The sequence below is a fragment of the Schistocerca gregaria genome, chromosome 3 (genome assembly GCF_023897955.1).
Source record: "Schistocerca gregaria isolate iqSchGreg1 chromosome 3, iqSchGreg1.2, whole genome shotgun sequence".
Lineage (NCBI taxonomy): Eukaryota > Metazoa > Arthropoda > Insecta > Orthoptera > Acrididae > Schistocerca > Schistocerca gregaria.
In genome coordinates, this window is record NC_064922.1 from 820,618,722 (window position 1) to 820,636,296 (window position 17,575).

At 43.1% G+C, this 17,575-nt stretch overlaps 1 protein-coding gene and 1 pseudogene across 2 annotated transcripts in view; one reads left to right on the forward strand and one right to left on the reverse strand.

Annotated features, from left to right (window-relative positions):
* The window catches only part of LOC126354533 (beta-1-syntrophin), an 879,981-nt gene that overhangs the window by 270,444 nt on the left and 591,962 nt on the right, over window positions 1–17,575 (reverse strand). The window lies entirely within an intron of this gene.
* LOC126356576 (5S ribosomal RNA) lies at window positions 13,776–13,893 on the forward strand (annotated as a pseudogene).

Consider the following 17,575-nt stretch of genomic DNA (forward strand, 5'->3'; position numbering starts at 1 on the left):
CCACCATATGTCCATATGACCCTTTTTGCTTAATTGTGAATTGCTAATCCGCAGATGTTGATCTAGAAATGGTATGGGTAATTTTCAGACTGCCTCACGGGACAATATTAGTGTTTAACGTCCCGTCGACAACGAGGTCGTTGGAGATGGAGCACGAGCTCGGATTAGGGAAGGATGGGGTAGGAAATCGGCCGTGCCCTTTCAAACGAATCATCTCCGCATTTACCTGCACCTATTTAGGGAAATCACAGAAAATCTAAATCAGGATGGCCGGACGCGGGTTTGAACCGTCGTCCTCCCGAATGCGACTTCAATGTGCTAACCGCTGCGCCACCCTCGCTCGGTGTGCCTCAAGATATATATACACAGTTTCTAAGTTAATACTGGACTTACTGCGTTAAACCTTTGACATAAGGTTATACCCCTTAATGATTAGATTGTAATAGCGTTTTAAATTCAGTCAATAATTATATAAAATAGGGAAAATCTAATTCTTGCGCTGACCCGGAGAGCATTCAACTCCTTTAGCGTTACAAATGTGGTTCATAGGTAGATGAGTTGCGAGAATCAGCGGGCATGGGTCTCGCTATAAATGATTATTCAACTACCCCTACCCATGGGTTTTAAGCAACCCGCAACACCTTAAAAACCACGGGCGTGATTTTCGTATTCACTTAGTCGCTTCTTCTTCTTCTTCTTCCTCTTTTTATTCTTTCATGCACTTTGTTCCGATTTAGCAAAACTGCATTGTATTCTATAGAAACCACTGTGAAGTGCATGCAACAGAAAACATGTTATCACTGCACTCTGTTTCATCAATACAAGTTGTGTGTCGTTAAATAGCTTAAGATGCCAGAATGTGAACGAGAGGACGTGGCCATTCAGATGCAGGAGCAATGTATCAGTCTATATAAAAACTGACAGGACCTTTTTGTGGGAAATTTAATGTAGTTAAGTTCTGTAGTGTAATACGTTTTCGTGGTCGTCAGGGTTGTCGATTAATTCAAGAAACACGAGTTTGGAGATTATTTTTGTGCGTTTTTCTTGAATAATTCGAAAATCACGGTCTCTAGCGAGAACGTATCCCACTACTGAGCTTAACTACTCGTACACTAAATCTTCTACAAAAACGTCTTGTTCATTTTGTTCTGGAGGACTAATAGTTTGCACATAGAATGTGAGAGAACATGAAAAGCTTGTGTATGGTATCTGAAAGTGTTGCGGGTTGCATAAAACTCTTAGGTAGGAGCAGCTGAATAACCCTGTACAACGAGATTCCAGTGGATATGGAACAGAGGACAGTGCTGCACAGCATCTCGTGTTTGCATACATGACGTATGTGCTAAATGATGATTCTATCACTGCAGTCGAGCTGCTTTTCTGAAGTCATTTCAAGGGTGGGTTTAGGACACCGTTCTTAACTGCATTACGATTCGCAGGTGTGTGCGTAGCCTGAGAACAGCTGGATGGATTGTAAATAAGCCACCTGGTGCGAATAAATCTTTAGAAACTACGGAAAACCTGGATGGTGTAAGGCAAGAGTTGAGTTCTATGTGCTTTCGGCTCCACATCGGCGATCGTCTTGTACTCTCCAGGTTTTCAAGAGTTCTTAAAGATTTACACCAGGTGGCTTATTGTTTACAATCCATCCAGTTGTTCTCAGGCCGCGAACACACCTGCGAATCTTAATGCAGTTAAGAACGGTGTTCTAGAGCCTAGTATTGAAATAAATGCAGAAAAGCAGCTAGACTGCAGTGACAGAATCATCATTTAGTTCATACGTCATTTATGCAAACCGGACATGTTGTGCAGCACTGTCCACTGCTCCATATTCACTGGAATCTTCATTTAAGAGTGATTCAGTTACATCTATCTAAGGGTTTTATGCAACCCGCAACACTTTCAGATACCAAGCGCAAGATTTTCATATTATATAAAAAATGGTTCAAATGGCTCTGACACTATGGGACTTAACTTCTGAGGTCATCAGTCCCGTGGAACGTAGAACTACTTAAACCTAACTAACCTAAGGACATCACACATATCCATGCCCGAGGCAGGATTCCAACCTGCGACCGTAGCGGAGGCGCGATTCCAGACCGTAGCGCCTACAACCGCTCGACCACTCCGGCCGGCCATATTCTCTCATATTCTATGCGCAAACTATTACCTACAGAAAAAAAGGGAACAAGACTTTTTGTACAAAACGTAATGTAGTTGGATTTTGTACTGGGATACGGTCTCGCTAAAGACTATAACTCTCGAATTATTCAAGAAAGACGTATAAAATTAACCTCCAAATGCGTTTTCTTGAATTACTCGATAACCGTGACGTCCAGCGAAAACGTATGCCACTACAAAATTTAACTACATTAAATTTCCTACAAGAAGGTCCTCTTAATTTTTCAGTAGTACTAATACTTTGCGAGTAGCGAGTGAGTGAATACGAAAATCACGTGCGTGGCTTTTACAGGTGTTCCGGGCTGCTTAAAACACAGGTAGAGGCAGCTGAATCATCCTTCATAACGAGGCCTATGTACGATGGCCCTCGATCTCACCTACCCATGAACCACATTTGTAACACTAAATGAGTTAAATGCTCATCGGGTCAGCATAAAAATTTGATTTTCCCTATTTCACATAATTCTTGACTGAATTTAAAAGGCTATCAGAATCTAATCATTAACGGTGGTAGGACACCAAAGGATACGACTTGGAGCAGGAGAGGTACCACATGACATTTTAATTTCCACTGTCTATATTTTTACAAATAAATTCATAAAATTTTGGCAGCATGACCAGAAAGAAGTCAGAATTTACACTCATAGCTGTGGAAATTCAAAAACATAGCAAAAAAAAAAATATTTTTACATGTGAAATTTCATCATTTTTTCACTTACTATTGGCTGCATTTGTTGGTATAGGTACACTTTTCTTCGTAAGCAAGAGAGATACTTCGATGAATTTTACACAGCATACAAACTAGAGTTACAGGTGTATGAAACTGTATAATTTATTTAATTTATGGAAAAATGAGTGAGCTGTTACACTTTAAACTTCATGCTTAGAAAAAAATCACAATTCTATAGTTAATTATCTCAATTTATGCCACAGTTTTAAACAGATTTGGAAAACTCTAGAGTTTTGAATTAAGGAGTTTGTGTTTAGTAAGCATACCAAGTTTGAAAGTAACAGGATACTTATTTTGGATGGTACATGCACCTAAGTACAGAAGTTTGTATTTTGTGGAAAACGGCCGTTCAAGATTCTGCTTATACTTGGCATTCTTTTGGAACTGCCCACTACCACAAGCAGATTCTTTTCCATTTTCTAAATCAGTTTTCCTCCTTATCACATTCCTATGATGCACTCTTCTTGATTTTATCACCTCCAAAAATGATTTATCTCCTTTCACTACACGTTCTCTGTCTACTGCATAGAAAGCTTTGCTGCAGTTCACTCCGGGCTTAATTCCCATTCTCTCTAAAAAAATACGTCCTGCTTTGCACACCGTCATTAAAATATGAAATTGTATCATAAACACCAACAGCAAGTGCATTTCTTCCCACAAAAACGGTTTTTGGCAATCGTTCCCAGACACATTTGTTAAAACTTTCATTTGGGTTTTGGATACCACCATGAATACTTTTTTCAGTAAGTTTTCATTTGCAACGTCCCTGAATATAGTTTTGATGGCTTCCATTATAGCAGGTGGTAGAAAATTCCTTCCTCACTGACGTATGACAGAAGAATGCTGTGCAAAGGGGTGTGGCGCTGCATCTTGGTACACTTAATACCAAATAACGTGCCTCATAATCTTTCAAATATGTGTGTTTTGTACATCAAACTATCCAGGAAGATGTGCACTAGTAAATATGCACATTTTTGAAAAACCGAATTTTTAAAATTTTTTGACGTCCTATCCCTTTTAAGGGGTATTAACTTATGTCAATGGTTTAACACAGTAAGTCCGTCATTAAACTTAGAAACTGTGTATAGGCCTCGAGGCGAACCACCTTCAAGCTATTTCTCTACTATTCCAGTCTCGAACGGCGCACAGGATTTCTCTTATTTATTATGATGGTCATTTATCTCTGTGTGGGTGGGCGCCAACAAAATATTTTCGCAACCTGAGGAGAAAGCTGATTATTGTAATTTTATGACAACAAACTACCGCAAGGAAAATTATCTTTGTTTTAATTACTGCCACCCCAATTCATGTATAATATCTGTGGCACTCTCTCCGCTATTTCGCGATAATGCAAAACGAACTGCCCTTCTTTGGGATTTTAAGCTGTCCTCCATCAGTCTCATCTGATGAGGATACCACACCGCACAGCAGTACTCCAGAAAAGGCCGGAACAAGCGAGGTATAAGCAATCTCGTAGACCTGTTGCACTTTGATATTTGATCCAATATTTTGGAACGTTTTAATTTATTAGTTTTTCTTACTACACGTGTATTCGCAACACGTTTTGCAGACAGTATCCACATATGCCACTAAATGGACCTGTAAAATCATAGCACTGAACGACACGTCGCTCAGGAGACATGAAATCATAAATATAGTGATGCGTGAAAACTAGATTTTCTCAAAACGAAGCGCAACTTTGTAAACAGAAGTTTGAAGCTGTTTTGTGCATGTTATTTCGATTCTTTAAAGAATCTGGGGTTGAGAGAGGGGAGGTGAAGGGGCTTAGTGGTACTAGGTATTTCAAAAACGTCCGGTTTCCGTTGGTCACCTTGAAGATGTAGACGGGCCGTACCCGGAGACTGCCACCGGCTACCCCAGACTTTCTTTTTACAGTCAATTTCTGGTGACGAAAATGGTAACGCGAGAGATGTGAAGCTTAGGGAAGTGAAGAAAATGTCGCGGAGAGCCGTATGTGGTGCTGACGCGCGAAAAGGGAGGAGAATCGCGACCGAAGTTCATAGGCTGTGAAGGCTTACGCGGCCTCCATTCCCAACTGTGCAGGGGCTGCTCCCGCGTCAGCGCACCGTAATCCCGGGGAAGGACCGGATGACGAGCCCAATCCCGAAGGGAAGGCAGCAGCAAATCCCGGAGGCGGTGCCCGTCCGCAGAATCCGAAGACACGAACAGACTAAGAGGCAGCCAAACGGCTTCTACAGGTCGGAGGGAGAACACAACACACTCAACAAAACCACTGGAAAAAAAATTGCACTAGCAATGAGCGTGTGTGGAGTTAGGTTCTAAGCGTCAAGAGACAAAGAGCAAGCCTTCTGAAAATGAAAATAACGTTACTGTGAAATGAAAACAAGGCAGTAACCAAAATAAAGGCAATATCTTCGAAAGTATAAGATCAGTTGCTGGATAACATTAGATATGGTTTTCTTCTACGACGTGTACTTAAACTTGGCTGGATCTTCCTCATCTATATCTACATACGCACTCCGCCAACAACGGTACGGTGCATGGTGGATGATGATTGGTTTCTGGGGCGCTCAGCTGCACGGTAATCAGCGCCTGTACAGAGTCCCAATTTTGACACAGTCGGATGATGATGAAATGATGAGGACAACACAAACACCCAGGACCGGGAAGAGAAAATCCCCAACCCGCCCGGGAATCGAACACGGGACGCCGTGATCCAGAGCCAGCAATACTAACCTAATTTCTTGCATCTTATCTTCATGGTCCTTACGTAAAATGTACGTCGGCAACAGTAGAATCCTTCATCAGTCACCTTCACATACCAGTTCTCTAAATTTGCGCAATACTGCGGAAAGAGCATTGTATTCTCTCCTGGGATCGAGTTTACGAACCATTTGCGTAACACTTGTGTGCTGTTCGAACCTACGGGTAACAAATCTACCAGGCCTACTCTGAACTGCTTCGGTAACTTACTCTAAGCTGAGGTGGTGGTAATTCCAGACACTTCAACAGTACTCAAGAATGGATATCACAAGCTTTCTAAACGCAGTCTCCTTCACGGATGCGCCATACTTTCCCAAACACTGGACTCGCATTCGGCAGGACTACGGCTCAAACCAGCGGCCGGCCATCCTGATTTATGTTTTCCGTGATTTTTCTAAATCGCTTCAGGCAAACGCCGGGACGGTTCCTTTGAAAGGGCAAGGCCGACATCCTTCCCCATCCTTCCCTAATCCTATGGGACCGGTGACCTCGCTGTTAGGTCCCTTCCCCAAATCAACAAACCAACTATCTATCTCAGTCTCTCAAAGGAACAAAGTCGAGCATTCTCCTTCTCACTACCAACCTGACGTGCTCATTCTATTTTATATCGCTTTGCAACGTCACGCCTAGATATTTAACTGAAGTGAAGTGAGCGTGTCAAGCTGCACCCTGCTACTGCTCTATTCAAACGTTACAGGACTGTTTTTTTCTACTCGTCCGCACTAACTTAACACATTTATAAATTCAGAGCAAGCTGCCATTCATCACACCAACTAGAAATTCTCTACAAGTCGTCTTGTATATTCCTGTGGTCACTCAACGACTATGCCTCCCCGTGCACCGCCGCAAACAGCCGTAAGTTGGTGTTCACCCTGTTCTTCAGAGCTCATACAAAAGCGGTCCTGTCACACTTGCCTGGGACACTCCTGATGATACCCATGTCGGACCTTTGTCAACAATCTGCAATGGGCCACCGTGTCATATACTTTCCGGAAAGCTAGGAACGTGGAATCTGCCTGTTGCCCTCCATCCATAGTTGGCACAATATCACTGGCGAAAACGGCACGCTGAGTTTCCCCACGAGCGATGCTTTGTAAATCGGTGCTGCTTTCTGGACAGAGGCTTTTCTGCCTCAAGGAAATTTTTTTTTATATTAGAACTCGTAATGCCTTCAAGAATTCCGCAAGATACCGATTTTAGGTATCTTAGTATGCAGTTACGTATGCAGGTCAGCTCTTTTACTTTGCTTATATACAGAACTCGCCTGGGCTTTTTTCTATTCGCTTGGAACTTTTAGTTGGGCGAGAGGGTTCGCGATAAATGCAGGCTAACTAAGGGGCAATTACCACAGAGTGGTCTCTGTAAAACCGAACTGGGATTCCGTCTTGACCCGCCAGCTTATTTGCTTTCAACCCTTTCAGTTGCTTCTCTATGCCGCGGACGCCATTTCTATCTCTGCATGCGAGAGTCGGTACGACAGCAAACGGTACTACGTTGGAACGATCCTCTTGCGTAAAAGATTTCTTACACGAGAAAATTAGAACTTCACCCTTCCTTTTGCTGTCTTCTAGTGGCACCCCAGACTGGTCGACGAGTGACTAGATAGAAGCCTTTGATCCGCTTAGTGATTTTACCTACGGCCAGAATTTTCTCGGTTTCTCGGCAAGATCTTGCGCTAAAGTGTGACGCTCGAAGTTTTTGTATGCTTTGCGCATTGTTGAACTTACGAACGCACTAATTTCTACTAACTTTTCACTCTCACCGGCGTGGAATTTTTTAAACCGGGAATGCAGCAATCTGTTTCCTCTGCATTTTCCGAATTTTATTACTAAACGAAGAAGGGTCCTGTCAGTCCTTAATCCACTTACTTGGCTCATACGTCTCCAAAGCGCGATTTACATACACTTTAAACTTTGCCCACAATTCCTCTACGTCCTCCATACTGAAGTTGAATGATAACCTTGCATAGTCTAAGTGGGATGCTAACAACTGCTTATCTGCTTCTTCTAGCAAAAACACTTATCCTGGTCTTCTTGATTGATTTATTAACTTTAGTAACCATCGACGTTACAATGACATCATAATCACTAATCCGTTTCTATATTAACACTGTCGATAATATCACTAGTTGTTTAAAGCAATTTTCAGAAAACGTGTCCACAAGTACTTCACAAAACTGTCCGTACCACCTGCAGTGAATCCACAGACGTTCCAATCTATGCTTTGATACTTTGTAGGTTGAAGTCACTTCCACCCAATATTGCACGTTTAGGGTATTCCCGCGATGAGAAACGAAGTAGAAAAATCTGAGATAGTTGGCGAGTCATTGAGCGTATATCGGAAAGACAGATTAGAGGCCATAGGAAGGGGAGTGTTCATTGCAGTTGATAAAAGTATTGTCTCTATTGAGGTCGAAGTTATGTGTAACAGTGATGTTATCTGCCCGCATCTCGTGGTCTTGCGGTAGCGTTCTCGCTTCCCATGCCCGGGTTCCCGGGTTCGATTCCAGGTAACTTAAAAAAAAAGGTTCAAATGGCTCTGAGCACTATGGGGCTTAACATCTATGGTCATCCGTCCCCTAGAACTTAGAACTACTTAAACCTAACTAACCTAAGGACAGCACCCAACACCCAGCCATCACGAGGCAGAGAAAATCCCTGACCCCGCAGGGAATCGAACCCGGGCGTGGGAAGCGAGAACGCTACCGCATGACCACGAGATGCGGGTAAAGAAGTTATCTAGTTGTGTAGCTATAACCAGGTTAATTGTTGGACGTTTTGAACGGCGACCACACTCCGATGTGACAGTTCTAGACTCATTCAGAGAAAATCTATGGTCAGTAGCGCGGAAAGACCCAGATGGTGCAATACTAGGTAGAGGCGACTTGAACCTACCGAGTATAGATTGGGACGTTTACGGCCTCATCGCGGGAAGTACAGACAGACAGTCATGCGAAATACTTTTGAATACGCTTTCTATAAACTGTCTTAAGCACTAGCTAGGTAGTCCAACCACAATGGACGTATTTTAGATATTGTAGCTACAAATAGGCCGGACCTTATCGGCAATGTCATTACAGAAATAGGGATTACCGATCATTATATCATTAGGAGAGTGTTTCTGCCAGATAGAGCAGATAAGCCGTTGTTACCGTCTCACTTAGCCAGTGAACTGACGTCACTTAGTTCCAGTAAGAAGAACGTAGAGGTATTATGGGCGGCGGCCGTTGTGGCCGAGCTGTTCTAGGCGCTTTAGTCCGGAACCGCGCTGCTGCTACAGTCGCAGGTTCAAATCCTGCCTCGAGCATGGATGTGTGTGATGTCCTTAGGTTAGTTAGTTAGTTAGTTCTAAGTCTAGGGGACTGATGACTCAGATGTTTGGTTTAGTAACGATATTCGTAAGATGCAGAGGAAGCGGAGGCTGTTGCATTCTCACTTCAAAAGAGAAAGTGCAAATACCGAAAAGCACAGCTTAGTATAGATTCGTGCGTCTGTAAAAAGATCTATGCGCGGAGCATACAACAACTACCACAGTCACACCTTAGCAAAAGACCTGGCAGGGAATTTCAGAAAATTTTGGTCCTCTGTAAAATCGCTAACAGGGTCTAACGCCTCCTTTCAGTCACTCGTTGAACTGTCTGGAGTGGCAGTTGAAGACAGTAAAACGAAAGCCGAGGTTTTAAATTTCACGTTCAAGAACTGTATCACACAAGAGAATCGTACAAACGTACCGTCATTTGCCCATCGGACAGGCTGCCGTAAGGATGACATAGTAAAAGAGCATCCCTGGCATAGTAGAGAAACAACTAAAAGATATGAAAGCAAATAAATCACCAGGGCTGGATGGAATCCCAATTCGGTTTTACAAAGAGAACTCTACGGCATTGTCTCCTTACCTAGCCTGCACTTGTCGTGAATCTCCCGCCCAGCACAACGTCTCAAGCGACTGGAAAGAAGCGCAGGTGACTGTTGTGTATAGGAAGGATAGAAGAATGGACTCAGATCACACACCAATATTCCTAACTTCGGTTTGCTGCAGAATCCTTGAACATACCATCAGTTCGAAAATAATAAATTTTCTAAACCGAGAAGCTTATGTTCACGAATCAGCACGGTTTTAGAAGGCATTGCTCCTGCGAAGCTCAGCTTGCCCTTTTCTCACATGATATGCAGCTAACTATGGATGAAGGGCTACAGATTTGCGGAAAGCACCTGACACGGTGCCACATTGCAGGCTGTTAACGAAGCTACGAACATATGGAAAACGTTCACGGATATGTGACTGGAAGGAAGACTTCTTAAGTAATAGAACCCAGTATGTTATCCTCGATGCCGAGTGTTCATCAGAGACAAGGACATCTTCAGGGGTGCCCTAGGGAAGTGTGATAGGACCGATGTTGTTCTCTACATACGAGTACACAAATGATTTGGCGCACAGGTGAGCAGCTATCTGCGGTTGTTTTGCTGATGATGCTGTGGTGTACGGTAGGGTGTCCAAGTTGAGTGATTGTAGGAAGATACAAGAATATTTGAGAAAATTTCTAGTTGGTGTGATGAATGGCACTAGCCCTAAATGTAGAAAAATGTAAATTGATGCGGATGTAGGAAGAACTAAACTGCTATGTTCGGTTACAGTATTAGCAGTGTCCTGCTTGACACAGTCAAGTTGTTCAGATATCAGGGCGTAACGTTGCAAAGCGATATGAGGTGGAACGAACGTGTGAGAACAGTGGTAGCGAAGGCGAATGTTCGACTTCGGTTTATTGCGCGAATTTCCGGAAAGAGTGATTCACCTGTAAAGGAGACTCCATACAGGACGCTGGTGCGACCTACTCTTGAGTACTCGTCGAGTATATGGGATCCGTACAAACTCTGACTGAAGGAAGTCATCGAACGATTTCAGAGGCGGGCTGCTAGATTTGTTACCGGTGTGTTCCAACAACACGAAAGTGTTATGGAAATGCTTCCGGATCTCAAGTGGGAATCCCTGGAGGGAAGGCGACGTTCTTTTCGAGAAACACTATTGAGTAAATTTAGAGAAATGGGATTTGAACCTGACTGCCGAATGATTCTACCACCGCCAACATCCAACACGCATTGCACGTAAGGACCGTGAAGATAAGATTCGGGAAATTAGGGCTCGTACGGAGGCATACAGACATTACTTTTTCCGTCGCTCTGTTTGCGAGAAGAACGTGAAAGGAAATCACTAGTAGTGGTACACGGTACCCTCCACCACGCACTGACTGGTGGTTTGAGAAATATCTATGTAAATGGAGATTTTCTCTATTCCCTCTACCAATCCTGTCTCGTATAGATCCCCGACTGACGAGCAATATTCAAGTATTGGTCGAACAAGTATTTTATACGCCACGTCCTTTTTTGATGGTGTACATTTCTTGAGTATTCTTCCAACGAATCTCGACCGGCGTCTACACCTTACCCGCCATTAATTTTATCTGGTCGTTCCACTTTAAATCGCATCATACGCTTCCTGGTAGTTATGTTATGAAGGTGATTGCGACCATCGATGGTTCTGAAACCTTGTAATCATTCAGTAATGGATCATTTATGTATTTGCAATAAATTACATTTTTGTTTGTTGACAGTCAGTTTTCACTCGTGCCTCAAACGTCGATCTTCTGGAGGACGTTGTGCATTGTGCTACAAGTTTCTAGCGTTGCGACTTCTCTGTATACAACACCTCATCAGCGAAAATTACCATGGAACTTCCGATGTTGCCCACAGGGCCATTTATATATAGGGTAGACCATTTTAATCCACAGTGGGAGATAACTCGCGACAGAGATTTATTCTATCGCTTGCGCCTTGTCCCGCGGATACGCACTGTCTGCCATGGTTAATCGCATTTGGCATGTTAATTTTAAGGGGTGGCCGGATGTCCTTCCTGCCGCCACCCCTGTACCCCCTAGGACGAAATTAGTGTACCTCAAGTGTCTGTGTCTAGTGGAATCCATGAAATAGTGTGAATCTGTTCAGATATCTGCGAGCTGTGTAACAGGCGGAACGTGGGGACCAGCCCAGTATTCACCTAACGGGATGTGGAAAACCGCCTAAAAACCACATCCAGGCTGGCCGGCACATCGGCCCTCGTCGTCAATCCGCCGGGCGCATTCGATCCGGGGCCGGCGCGCCTACCCGAGTCCAGGAAGCACCGCGTTAGTGCTCTCGGTTACCCTGGCGGGTAACTCGCGACAGAGATGAAATACAGCAAAATATTCAGGTAAAAGCAATACGTTGCAAAGAGGGTCACGCATTGATACTAATGGCCGTGACTATGGACGTGATTTTCAATGTGATTCGGAGGTTAAAGTGATTTTTTTCAATATTTGGAAAGAGCTGCGAATTTTAAGTATAAAATGGTGTATTATTCAAGGTTACGGCAAGGTTCAATGAAGGTCAAATAAGCAAATATGTTTTTAGCTCTAGTAGGGATAAACTCGGAACATAGGAAGGACATAGCGAAATGCAATCTTAGATGCGAACTGGAAGAAGTAGCCCGATAAATGAGAGGCGTGGGAACTCACTCGCCGAATTTTTAAGTCGATTATTTACTTATATTTATTTTTGTTCTGTCTCTTAAATGTCAAAATGGCATTTACACGTTTTGTTTGCCAATAAACACGTTAATTAAAACTGAAAGTTCAAATCTCTCTTCGCTTTTTCCAAACCCGACGTCACAAATAGGGATTTCCATGAAACAAAACTAAACCTTCTAATGACCTTTGATATTTAGCTCTAAGTTCACTGCTACTGATAATATACGTGACCCTTATGTCCCCTTCCAATTTGTATTAACATTCTATTTTGCTTTGACCTTCATTGAACCTTGCCATGACCTTGAATAAACCATAATTTTATACGTAAAACTTGCCGCTCTTTTCGAATCTTAAATATTAGGACAGACAACTACCAAAAAAATAAAAAAAAAATAAAAAATAAAAAAGTTTAACCTCCAAATTGATCTTCTAAACCACGTTCAACGTCACGGCTATCAGTAACAATACGTGGCCCTCTTTGCGACCTACAACTTCTACCTAAAACATTTTTCTGTATCCCATTTCTAGCACGAGTTATTCCCCCTTACGGATTAAAATGGTCCACCCTGTATACTGTAAAAAGCAATGGCCCTCTCATATAATGCTCGCTTCGGATAAGCTCAAAACTGATTTTACGTCTGAAGATTTCTCTCCGTTAAGAAAGGCATACTGTTTTCTGCTTGTTGCAAACTCTTCAGCCCAGTCACACAGCTGGCGTGATGTTCCGCGCGCTCGTATTTTCTTCATTGGGCGGGAATGGGGAACTGCATCGAACGCCTTACGCTAGCCAAGAAACACGGCCTAATGTCTGGATGTCTGTGTCTCGTGGACGACAGAGAGAGGTCGGCTGCACACTGTCATCGTTTACAGAAGCCATGTTGACTTCTACAAAGGAGATTTTCGGTCTCCAGATATGTTATAAACTGCTAGTCTACAACATGTTCCGAAAGTCTACAACAGGATGACGTCAGAGATGTACGGCTTTACGAGGACGTGCTGAAAAGTAATGCCTCCTATTTTTAGTGAAAAATCTTAAAGCTTTTTCAGTAAAGCAAACGTTATTAATATTTTCCCTCTTTTTTCTTCGTGTCTAAATATTTATTTCTTAACATTACCACACTAGTGAAGAACAAATTTCTCCCGATGAGAGACCAATTTGCTAATAACGTCACTACAGTAAGTTTGACTAAGTTGACGGAGCCAGTAACTCACCTCTGCTTGTGCCTTGTTCTTTAGGATTTGAAAACAGGTTAAAATCGGACGGAGCCAAGTTGGGACTGTATGGAGGATGGCCGATGACGATGAGCCCAAGGCGTCTGGTCGTTGCGGATGTCGCGGCACTATAGTGTGGATTGGCTTCCTCGAGCTGAAGGAGAGTGTGCTCCACACGTGGACGAAATCTTCGAATTCTAAACCTGATAATAGCACGCTGTTTCTCACGCACTGACGTAGTTACGCTACACACCGCCATGTTACACGCTACAGCTCGTAGTACTCTGATACGTGGACATGAAAAATAAAGATGTAGGATATTAATAACGTTTGTTTTACCTAGAAAGAGGCAACAGCCTTGCCGCAGTGGATACACCGGTTCCCGTCAGATCACCGAAGTTAAGCGCTGTTGGGCGTGACCGGCATTTGAATGGGTGACCGTCCGGGCCGCCATGCGCTGTTGCCATTTTTCGGGGTGCACTCAGCCTCGTGATGCCAACTGAGGAGCTACCCGACCGAACAGTAGCGGCTCCGGTCAAAGAAAACTATCATAACGACCGGGAGAGCAGTGTGCTGACCACACGCCCCTCCTATCCGCATCCTCATTGAGGATAACACGGCGGTCGGACGGTCCCGATGGGCCACTTGTGGCCTGAAGACGGAGTGCCTGAATTACTTAAAAAGCTGTAAGAGTTTTCACAGAAAAAATTCAAAGGCGTCACTTTTCAGCACGCCCTCGTAGTTTTGTGGGACTGTTCCAACGTGCCTGCTTGAGAACAGGAATGATCTGTGCTTCTTTCCTATCATTAAGAACGCATCGGTCTTCTGAAGACCTACGGTACACAGCTGCTAATATATTAGCAAGTTTTTTCGCATACTTTATCTGGAATCTAATAGGTAACCCTTCACGACCAACGGCCTTACCTCTGTTGAGCGATTTCCCTAGATTTTCCATGACCGAGTCACATATTTCGATTTACTTGTTTCCATGCATTTTATTTACAAACACACGTACAGAAATGTTAAAATTTCAGTAATTTTACTGCACAACTGTGGTGCAAACATCTGAAATCAATGTTGATAATCGAGTCCACTAAAGATACAACAAAACAAGAAATCATAACTGTATTATTCAAAAAAACCTCATTGATTGATTCACTATTAATGGTTAGTAATTTTTAACGTATTATTTCCTCATCGATCCTGCTAACGTGCTCCTGTCCGCTTCTATAGCCACCTCAGCTCGTTTCCGGCTGCAGGGGAAGAGCTTTCTTCCCCAATCCTTCTAAAGGGGTGGTGGTCGGAGCCGACTAGGCGGATTTCGAGGAGCAGTACTTCCCCACCACACCGGAGTCTCCAACGCTCCTTTGCACAATAAGCCCTTAAAGTGCTGCAAGATGGCAGCACGTTAGAGAAACGCTACATACCGAATCAGGAAACGGCTGATTATACTGCGTACACTACTGCTCATTAATTTAAGTAAACCCAATAACTGTCATCTAATTCCCAGCAGATACAAAAAATGGTTCAAATGTCTCTAAGCACTGTGGGGCGTAATAGCTAAGGTCTTCAATCCCCTAAATTTAGAACTAAAACTTAGAATTACTTAAACCCAACTAACCTAAGGACATCACGCACATCCATGCCCGAGGGAGGATTTGAACCTGCGTCCGTAGCAGCAGCGCGGCTCCGGATTGAATCGCCTAGAACCGCTCGGCCACAGCCCTGCAGCCTGACAGTTACTGAGCTATATGAAATAAAAATCGCCATGACTTCTGAATGGCTTGCGTTACGATATTCAAAACTGCACGGTTGGCCGCAGGGCCTGATAGCAATTAGTATGGTTTGGTTTAGCGACGAAGTCCATTTTCATTTGGATGGGTTCGTCAATAAGCAAAACTGGCGCATCTGGGGGACTGAGAATCCGCATTTCGCGATCGAGAAATCTCTTCACCCTCAATGGGTGTTTGTGTGGTGTGCAATGTCCAGTCACGGAATAACCAGTGCGTTACTCCTTGTCGGCACGGGTGACAGCCGAACGGTACGTGAAGGTCTGGAAAATGATTTCATCCACAGTATCCAAAGTGGCCCTGATTTCGACAAGATGTGATTCATGCAAGACGGAACTCGACCTCATCGAAGCAGGACGGTGTTTGATGTCCTGTAGGAGCACTTTGGAGACCGCTTTCTGCTCTGGGGTAGCCAGGGGCCACTGGTATGGGCATCGACTGGCCGCCACATTCTCCGGATCTGAACTCATGTGACTCCTTTTTGAGGGACTATATTAAAGACAAAGTATACATCAATAAACGCAAAACCATAGCTGAGCTGAAAACAGCCATTCAGGAGGTCATCGACAGCATCGACACTTCAGCGTCTCTTGCAGAATTTCGCTTGTCTGCGCCACACAATTAGCAAAGATGGCAGGCATATCGAACATGTCATAACCTAAATCCGAATATCTGCAGTGAAGTATACATACTGAACGAAGTATGTGCACGCTGTAGTTTGTAACTAATTTACGTTTTTTTCTCATATTGTTCAGTAAGTGCCACCCTGTACCACTTAATACCATGGCTACGGTTGAGTAAGCAAAGGAATAATAAAACATTGGTAAACATGCCATGCTTATTTGTTTGTTTTTGTCTGTGTGCAATATTACCCAGAAAAGCGTTGTGTACATACAGAATAGTTACCTGAACTCGTACGTTTGTATACCTGTGTGAATGCCCATTCCATACTAATCTACTGTTTCCTGTACTACCTTGACGTCGCAGTTAACTTCAGTCAGTGGTACGATGCCTACTATATGGTTACTGCACTTCAGTTCCTTAGAGACAGCTGACAGTGTGGACATATTTATTATGGCTCCAAGAAACAAATGTGCTGAAAATGTAGCGCTTACACAAACAGCTTTATCTATGGCCCAAATTATGAAGCAACTACTCGTACATGGAGAGTGCAACACACCATTCACCGGCAGAAGACAACAAGCAGCAATAAGGACCAATCACGAGCAATACTATACTGTTAAACAAAGAGTGATGACAAATTCATCAGAACTGGTGCTAAAAGAAATAGGTTCAAAACAGCAGCACAGATTCGCGCAGAAGTGGTAAGAAATGAACAAGAAAAACATATCTGTTGCAACAGTGAAAAGAAGTAAAAATAAAATACTTTAATGGGCTAATAAGCATACTTAGTAAGTGTCCACGTGAGGGGTGGAAGGGGTGGAAGAAAGTGTTACTGACAGATGAATCTGAATTCGAGATTTCTGGTTCTCAGAGGAGAACTTTTATTCATTGATCTGAAGGATAAAGGGCGGTCTAGCGATGTATTCTATCTACAGTTAAATACTATGGCCGTTGTATGGTTTGGAGGTGTTTTGCAGGAGATAAGAGTTGGCAACATTGTGAAAATAGAAGGGTATATACACCAAATTACTACCTCTGCATACTTCAGTATCAGTATCATACGACACATGTGGATTATGCCGAAAACCGAAAGACTTCACATTACCACAGTATACTAACACTGAACATCGGTTGTCGTTCTGTAAGAAAAAAGGGAAGGCACTGAAAAATACAGTGTGGCCGTCCCAAAGCCCTGATTATAATCCTACTGGAACGAGCGGAGATGAAAGGGAAAGATGAATCTGAGAAGTTCACATAATAAAAGGGAACATCTCTGGAAAGCAGTTAAGTGTGGGTGAAATCATGCAGACTACCAATACCTACAAAAACTTATTGACGCACACCTCGAGTTTTTGAGACTGTCGTTAAATTCTAGGGACAACATTCTGATGAAAGAAAAATCTGATTTTTCTGTTTCTATTACTTTTGTTTAAGAGTACATAATTACCTTTTTTTGAAGAGCTAAATTTTTGTTTCTGTTCGTATTTGAAACATAAGGTACGTAAGGTAACAGTCATGCTTTATTGAAATTAATGAGCGGTACTGTACAATCTGCTACTGATTCTGTGGCTGGAAGGCCAAGATGTTAAATAATTTCGTGGAAGTACTCGTGGTGTGCATAAGTCGTGTTCTCCCTCTAGGATGGAGCTGGTGCTGTCATACCGTACTTCAGAAGTCGAGAATTGGTGATCCTACGTGCCACGTTACTTAGTGTAGTTCGAAACACTAAGACAA